General features: G+C 44.3%; 1 protein-coding gene across 5 annotated transcripts in view; it reads right to left on the minus strand.

Moving 5' to 3' along the window:
* SULF1 (sulfatase 1) overlaps positions 1–3,996 on the minus strand; it is a 120,442-nt gene extending 116,446 nt beyond the window's left edge. For 2 of the 5 annotated variants that reach the window (XM_032709022.1, XM_032708848.1), the window contains exons 1-2: positions 3,751–3,996; positions 2,439–2,530 (exon numbers count right to left, since the gene is read on the minus strand). The gene's annotated coding sequence lies outside the window, so the exon portion shown is untranslated. The remainder of the gene's footprint in view (positions 1–2,438; positions 2,531–3,750) is intronic. The other 3 variants (XM_032709185.1, XM_032708936.1, XM_032709352.1) reach the window with 2 other exon arrangements.
* Positions 3,997–6,000: the final 2,004 nt, after the last annotated feature.

Consider the following 6,000-nt stretch of genomic DNA (forward strand, 5'->3'; position numbering starts at 1 on the left):
TCCCATTATCAGTGCCGTGGATGGGATTACAATGAGGGTGGTAATGGTGGAAATGTTTTAGGAGAGATCTAGTATCAACAGCAGGAGTGGCCACTAATTGGATTCTTTCTGTGTCACCGCAGAGTTGTCACGGGACCCTTGTTCTCTGTCGAACACTGCAGCTCTCAAGGCTCTCAGAAAGGAGCTTTCTCAATTGTTATCGCATCAGTCTGCCTTCTCACTCAAACACAAATCCCCCAAAGCTCTTTCTAAAGCTAAGGAAATCATGGAACCCATGACTCCCATGACATCTGCGACAAGCGCCAGCCTCGCCTGGGTAAGAATGGGCCCTGACATAACACAACGCTCAAACTCCTGATCCTGCATGAATGTTTGGTCATAAATATGTAACATCAAGTGCAGGATGTAAGTTAAACAAAGCTAGATAAAAAACCCCTGCAAACAGTCAAAATAGTCTGCAATGAAGTGTTCTAGCCAGAAAAGAATTCGCAAATCTTTCAATATATTTTTTTCCATAGCTGTCTAACATTCACTGAGTGTGCATTTTATAATGGTTTCCACATTTAGGAACACTGTCCCCAACACCACAACATTTTACATAAACTGTTTTTATCAGTTGCTGATTGAAATGAGAGCTGTTACAATAATTTTCACACTGTTATTTGCCATCTCAAGGATATTTCTAGATTTCTACCTGCAATTTTTTTCCTAACAACCTCTCACTTAGCCTAGTTTTTGAAGGTGTATTTACATGCCCTTTGGAACTTCACCAAGGGAGGATTTTTTCTGTGTGAAATTACACCAATCATAATTAATTTTTTTCCTCTGAAACAGAGACAAAAATCAATGAAAGGCCAAGAAGACATGCCAAGAAGCAGAAATTGAAGTTGCATATTGTGATGGAACAAGCTCACCCACCTCGATTATAAAGTGCTAAGAAGAGGAAGCCTCTGACAAGCAATAAACTGACACATAATTAAGACAATTCAGGGCAGAACACATTCTGGCTGGAAAACATTTTCTTGTGCTCCACCTCACTGCTCAGAGCAGTAAGAGGAAAACAAAAATGGGTGACACTTTGAAAACTCTATGTAGACAATAAGTATCCCACCTAGTCTTCACTAGGTGAGGGAAAAAGAAACACATCAGCTTTTGTGCAGTGCAGGTTCCCTCACACCACAAACAAGTTGATAGTACAGACATGCCTGGTATGTTCAGCATTCCATATCAAGTAAAGATGAATTAGCTGCAACAAAAATGTGTTACAGCTTTCATGCAGCAGTTTATGGATCTTTTTGTACCTCTGGAATTTTTTACCTTGAGCATCGTGGAACTTGTACTGTCTCAGATCTTTTCCTCAGATTATTTTTATCTCATGGTGAGGAACATCTTTGTGAGTTCTGAACAATTTTACAGCTGCTAGGATGCTAATGGGAACTTCATGTGTGTACCCAGCACAAGTGCTCTCAGGGAAAAAAAAGCCAATGTCAAAGGAAGGTATGCAGAAGTCACCATAAATATGTCTTTGAATGTTTACCATCTGGAACAGTAGATTACATTTTGACAAGAAGCTGGACTGCCCCGTGGGCATTGTCTTTTAAACAGCCCCATCATTATAAAGGAAGGAAAAACATGATTTGCTGTTCCTAGTTTCTCAGCAAGATTTTCTGGCAGTGCTAGAGAAACTAGTTTTTTTTTTTCTTTCTAGTAAAACAATAACAAGCTGGCCATGTGTAGTTAGCTACGCACTTTCTTGAAAAAATATGGTTTGTTATAAATCATCTGACCCACAAAGAGGGATGCATTTCAGTTACGCAGTGACAGCAGCAGGCTGAGCAGCTCACAGTGCTGCGCCTCAGCTTTGGAAGACTAAATCTCCCTGTTCTGAAGCTGGCATATTGGGCTTCTCACAGGACACACTGGGAGAAAGAGGAGAAATCCAATATACAAGACTTTAACATAGAGTCATAATGAGGTTTTCCTTCGGTTTTGTTTTTCATTTTAAGCTTGTAAAAGTTTCCATCACTTTTTACAATGAGAAAGTGTGGAGTGAGAGAAAACTCAAAACGGTCAGATTTATTCACATAAACCCTGGTCTGGTTGTGCAGTCATTTTAGGGATTTAGCTAATTCCCTGTTTCAAATTGCTGTGGATGACTTCTGATGATACATTCATACTAAAGCGTGTGTTTGGAAATACAAGCTAAGAACAACCTGTAAAGGGGCCAAACAATCTCTTCAAAAAAAAAAAAAAAGTTAACAAAAAAGTTTGTTTGAGGTAAAAATATATGTGCAACCCAAAACATGGGTTTATGGGCATTGTTACACAGTTGAATGCCAAAATCACAAAGCACCAGCTATAAATCCCCTTGCTCAGCCTACTAAACAGATCTTATTTCAGAACACATTATATACAGCATTATTTATAGAATATCTCACCTGTAAGTGGTGAGGACAGTGTTAGATTCTTTCACAAGTAGGAGGCCAATAACTCATAAGCACCACAGGTATGTGAGAGTTAGTGTGAAGATCTGTTATAGTGCAAAAGAAACAAATAATTTCATTACTCTGCGCAGGAAGATAGGGCATATATATATACAGCAAATCTTTTACTAAAGAAAAAAATAAAAAAGCAAATAAAAGGAAAATAACCCATCCTCTAATTTCTCCATCTAGATGATTTAGAGTAAAACAATGAGAACATCTTCTCTGATAAGCTACTGTAATTAGCGGTAACATTTCTGACTTCTTAGTTAATTTGCTGGGCTTCCCATGCTCTAGACATCAATGAACTTAATAGCGGAATTAAATGAAAATGATAGCAGAGTACTTCCATAACTAATTTCTAATTACATTTCTGCCCCTCTTCCTTCCTAAGCATAAATTTTTGCTTACTTTTAATTAACATTTCAGATCACTAGTTTAGAATCTATAAATATAGTGAGACTTTAATGATCCATTATAGTGATGCTACTTAGTTTTCAATGACTTGTAAAACTTTCACATACAGATCTGCAAATGAATTACATCCATCTGCTCTGCTACAGCTGCAAGAACAGCATTACACTGCACCCTGCCTTTCCCTACTTTCCTGATTTTCTCCTAAGTTTACGCCCATGTGTAAGCCAAACCATCTCGATGCCGATCATCAGAAGCCCAGCCAGGTCTCTATAAAGGAGTCTTCAAACTTTACAGACATCTCAAACGCACTTTCAAAACGGTCTGGTTTGCCTCACAGCTGAGCCCCAGACAGGCTGCACACTACTGAAGCATCCTCCCCAAAGCCTAGGAAATACTCTGCAGCGGTTCCTTCTCCCGCCCGACCACGGATCTGTTGGAACACGGAGGCGTTTGGACCCGCAGCCACAGCACCCACCCGTGCCCGGCTGCCGCGTCGCCCGCGCCGCTGCGGGGACACGCGTGTGTGCGGAGCGGAGAGCGGTGCCTGCGGGGCGGTGGGGGGCGGGTAGAGGAGGCACCCGCAGGGCTGGGATACACCGCTCCCGGGGAGATTTTCCAATCTACACCTCCGAAAGCGTGACCTTAGCGATGTTGAGAGTGTTAGCTCTATGAAGACAGCCAAGCGTCAGGCTTTGCTCGCTGTTATCTGTCAGTCGTACAATAGCAGCATTGATAAGGCAGCAGCAACTGGCTTTGACAAGTGTGCTGTGCAAGCATTCCTCTGAAAACCGTGAAGGAAAAAGGAAAAAAAGAAAATAGAGAAACCGGCATGAGGTGCCTTTTACTTTACCTGAACGAAGTATGGGGTTTTACTTTTCCCTCTGAGCTGCTGGAAACGATTGCTCCCTCTTCTCCCCCAAAGCTAGGTGTTTCTTCTTTTGCTTGCAGCTCACACTTGGGGAAGACCACACAGCTCCAGCAAGGCTGCCTCTCTCCCCTAATCCCCACTCGAGTGTGATGACACACACTAACCCCAACCATCTGTTGAAACACGTCCTCAAGCACTCAGCACAGTGGTGTGTCAAGACGGGCTGCCCAATCCAATCGCTGGGGTTGGGTGGCTCTTAAGGAGCTGGAGGCAGAGACAAGGGCAGAAACTATAGGACTGAGAACTCTTTAGCAAAGTAACCTGAGATTTTGAAAAAGGGCTGCTATGGAAAAAAAGAGCAGAAGGGGGAGGTACTCGCGGGAAGGTAGAGGGAGTGGATTAGTCTGGTGGCCAGTTGTGTAACTTCTTACAACTCCTTGTATTCCCAAAGGACCACTGGGACCCCCTCGCAGTGGGATGCACAGCAGCACGAGAGCAACACTAAAATGTTTTTATGGCGCGTCTATTGAGGGCAATGCCCTCCGAGAGACGCTTTTCTAAAAGAGATAAAAAAATGCAACTTGAAATCCTGATAAAGTGCTACTGCGGGAGTCGTTTGCACGGCAATGTGACATTTGCATTCCGAAATCCCAACTCCTTACCGTGCCGCGGTTACCCCTTGGCTGCCTCCAGCCTTCCTGGGAGAACGGCGGAGAGAGACTGGAGTAAAACCGAGGGGCGAGGAGGGTAGAAAAGGGGAAATCCAAAGGGCAGATATTTCTGCTCCTGCACACAGACAATCTGCGAGTACTTCCCCCCGAGCCCGCGCTTCCCGGAACGCGGGTCAAGCGCCTCGGCTCCCCGGCGTGCCCAGCGGCTCGCTCGCTCAGCGGCACTCGCTGCTCGCCCGCCCCGGGGCTGCTGCAGCAGCCGCTCCGCGCCCGCTGCGCTGCTCTGACAGCTCCGGCCCCGCACCGCGTCCCCGCGCCCCTTCCTCCCGCCCCCTGCCGCGGGAAGCGGTGCCACCAGCCTGTTGCTTCCCCCATTCCCCACCCGCTTCCGCCACCTTCGCGCCGCCTCGAGCTGTCTTGCGGGATGCAGCCGCAGTTGCAGGATCGCCGCCCTTCTCCTGGGGACCCGTCACCACCCCAGTCCGGGCTGGGGGCTCCGGGCAGTGCCGCAGCAGGTCTGGGCTGTGTCTAGTCTATACCTCAGTTTCCCTCGGCCACAAAGCAAACATTATCACACCTTCCTCTTTCTCTCAGGGACACTGCCAGGAAAAATCCACTAACTATAGAAGATGTCCGGGAAGGGTAGATAAGGGACACAGAAAAACTACCAAAGAAACAGTTCTTTCCTTTCCCCTCCCTGTAATAAGATAGCGCAGAAGATTTAAAATCTCGAGGGTTTTTACCTCATTACCAAGTGCCTGACTTGACACTTGCATTAAATCTACATTTCACATTATGATAGATGCTGTGTTTTCTTTGAACTGAAAGGGAAGGACATCGTTTTGGCATTAAAAGTTACTCTGAAAGTGTTAACATCCAAGTTGAAGAAAGGTTTGCAATTGTGAAAAGACACACTCTGCCCAGCTATATGAAAGCCACATGAGAGTCTTGAAATGTTGATTTGGCTTACTTGTTCTTTAATACCTTACACAAGGGTGTTTCTGAAGGACTAGTGGCAAAGTGTATATTTAATAAAAAGTGAGATTCAAGAGCTGGGGTCTGTGCCCCGTTAGCTGTTATCAGAGCTGACCTGGAGAAGAAAGGAAAAAGAAGAAACTGTAGTCACATTTGCATTTGCTGAGATTCTTCCCCAAAGTAATGATACAGTGTCTGTTTCAGTTTATTACTCTGAAACTGCTGTCACAGATGTTGAGTATCCACTAAAACACTACTCCCTAATCTGCTAATTCCAGATAAATAAACAGCTGAACAATATTTTTGACAATATGCGGTGAAGTAGGGACGCAACTACTGTCCCTGGGGTATTGTAAGATTCTTAACGTTGCCAATTATGTCTTCAGAGCAAGGGTTTGGTTTGATTTTGTTTCGTTCTACCAGACTGTGGTCTGTAAACAGGCTGGATAAACTTACATATTCAGAAAGCCCTGGAGACTTTATTAAACTCATTTGCATTCTCTTTAGCTGTACTTCCATTACTAGTGTTGTATAATAACTGCATTAAAAATCATTAGTGATCAGAAATGTGGAATATCAAAAAGCC

Source organism: Chiroxiphia lanceolata, chromosome 1 (assembly GCF_009829145.1).
Source record: "Chiroxiphia lanceolata isolate bChiLan1 chromosome 1, bChiLan1.pri, whole genome shotgun sequence".
NCBI classification, from domain to species: Eukaryota; Metazoa; Chordata; class Aves; order Passeriformes; family Pipridae; genus Chiroxiphia; species Chiroxiphia lanceolata.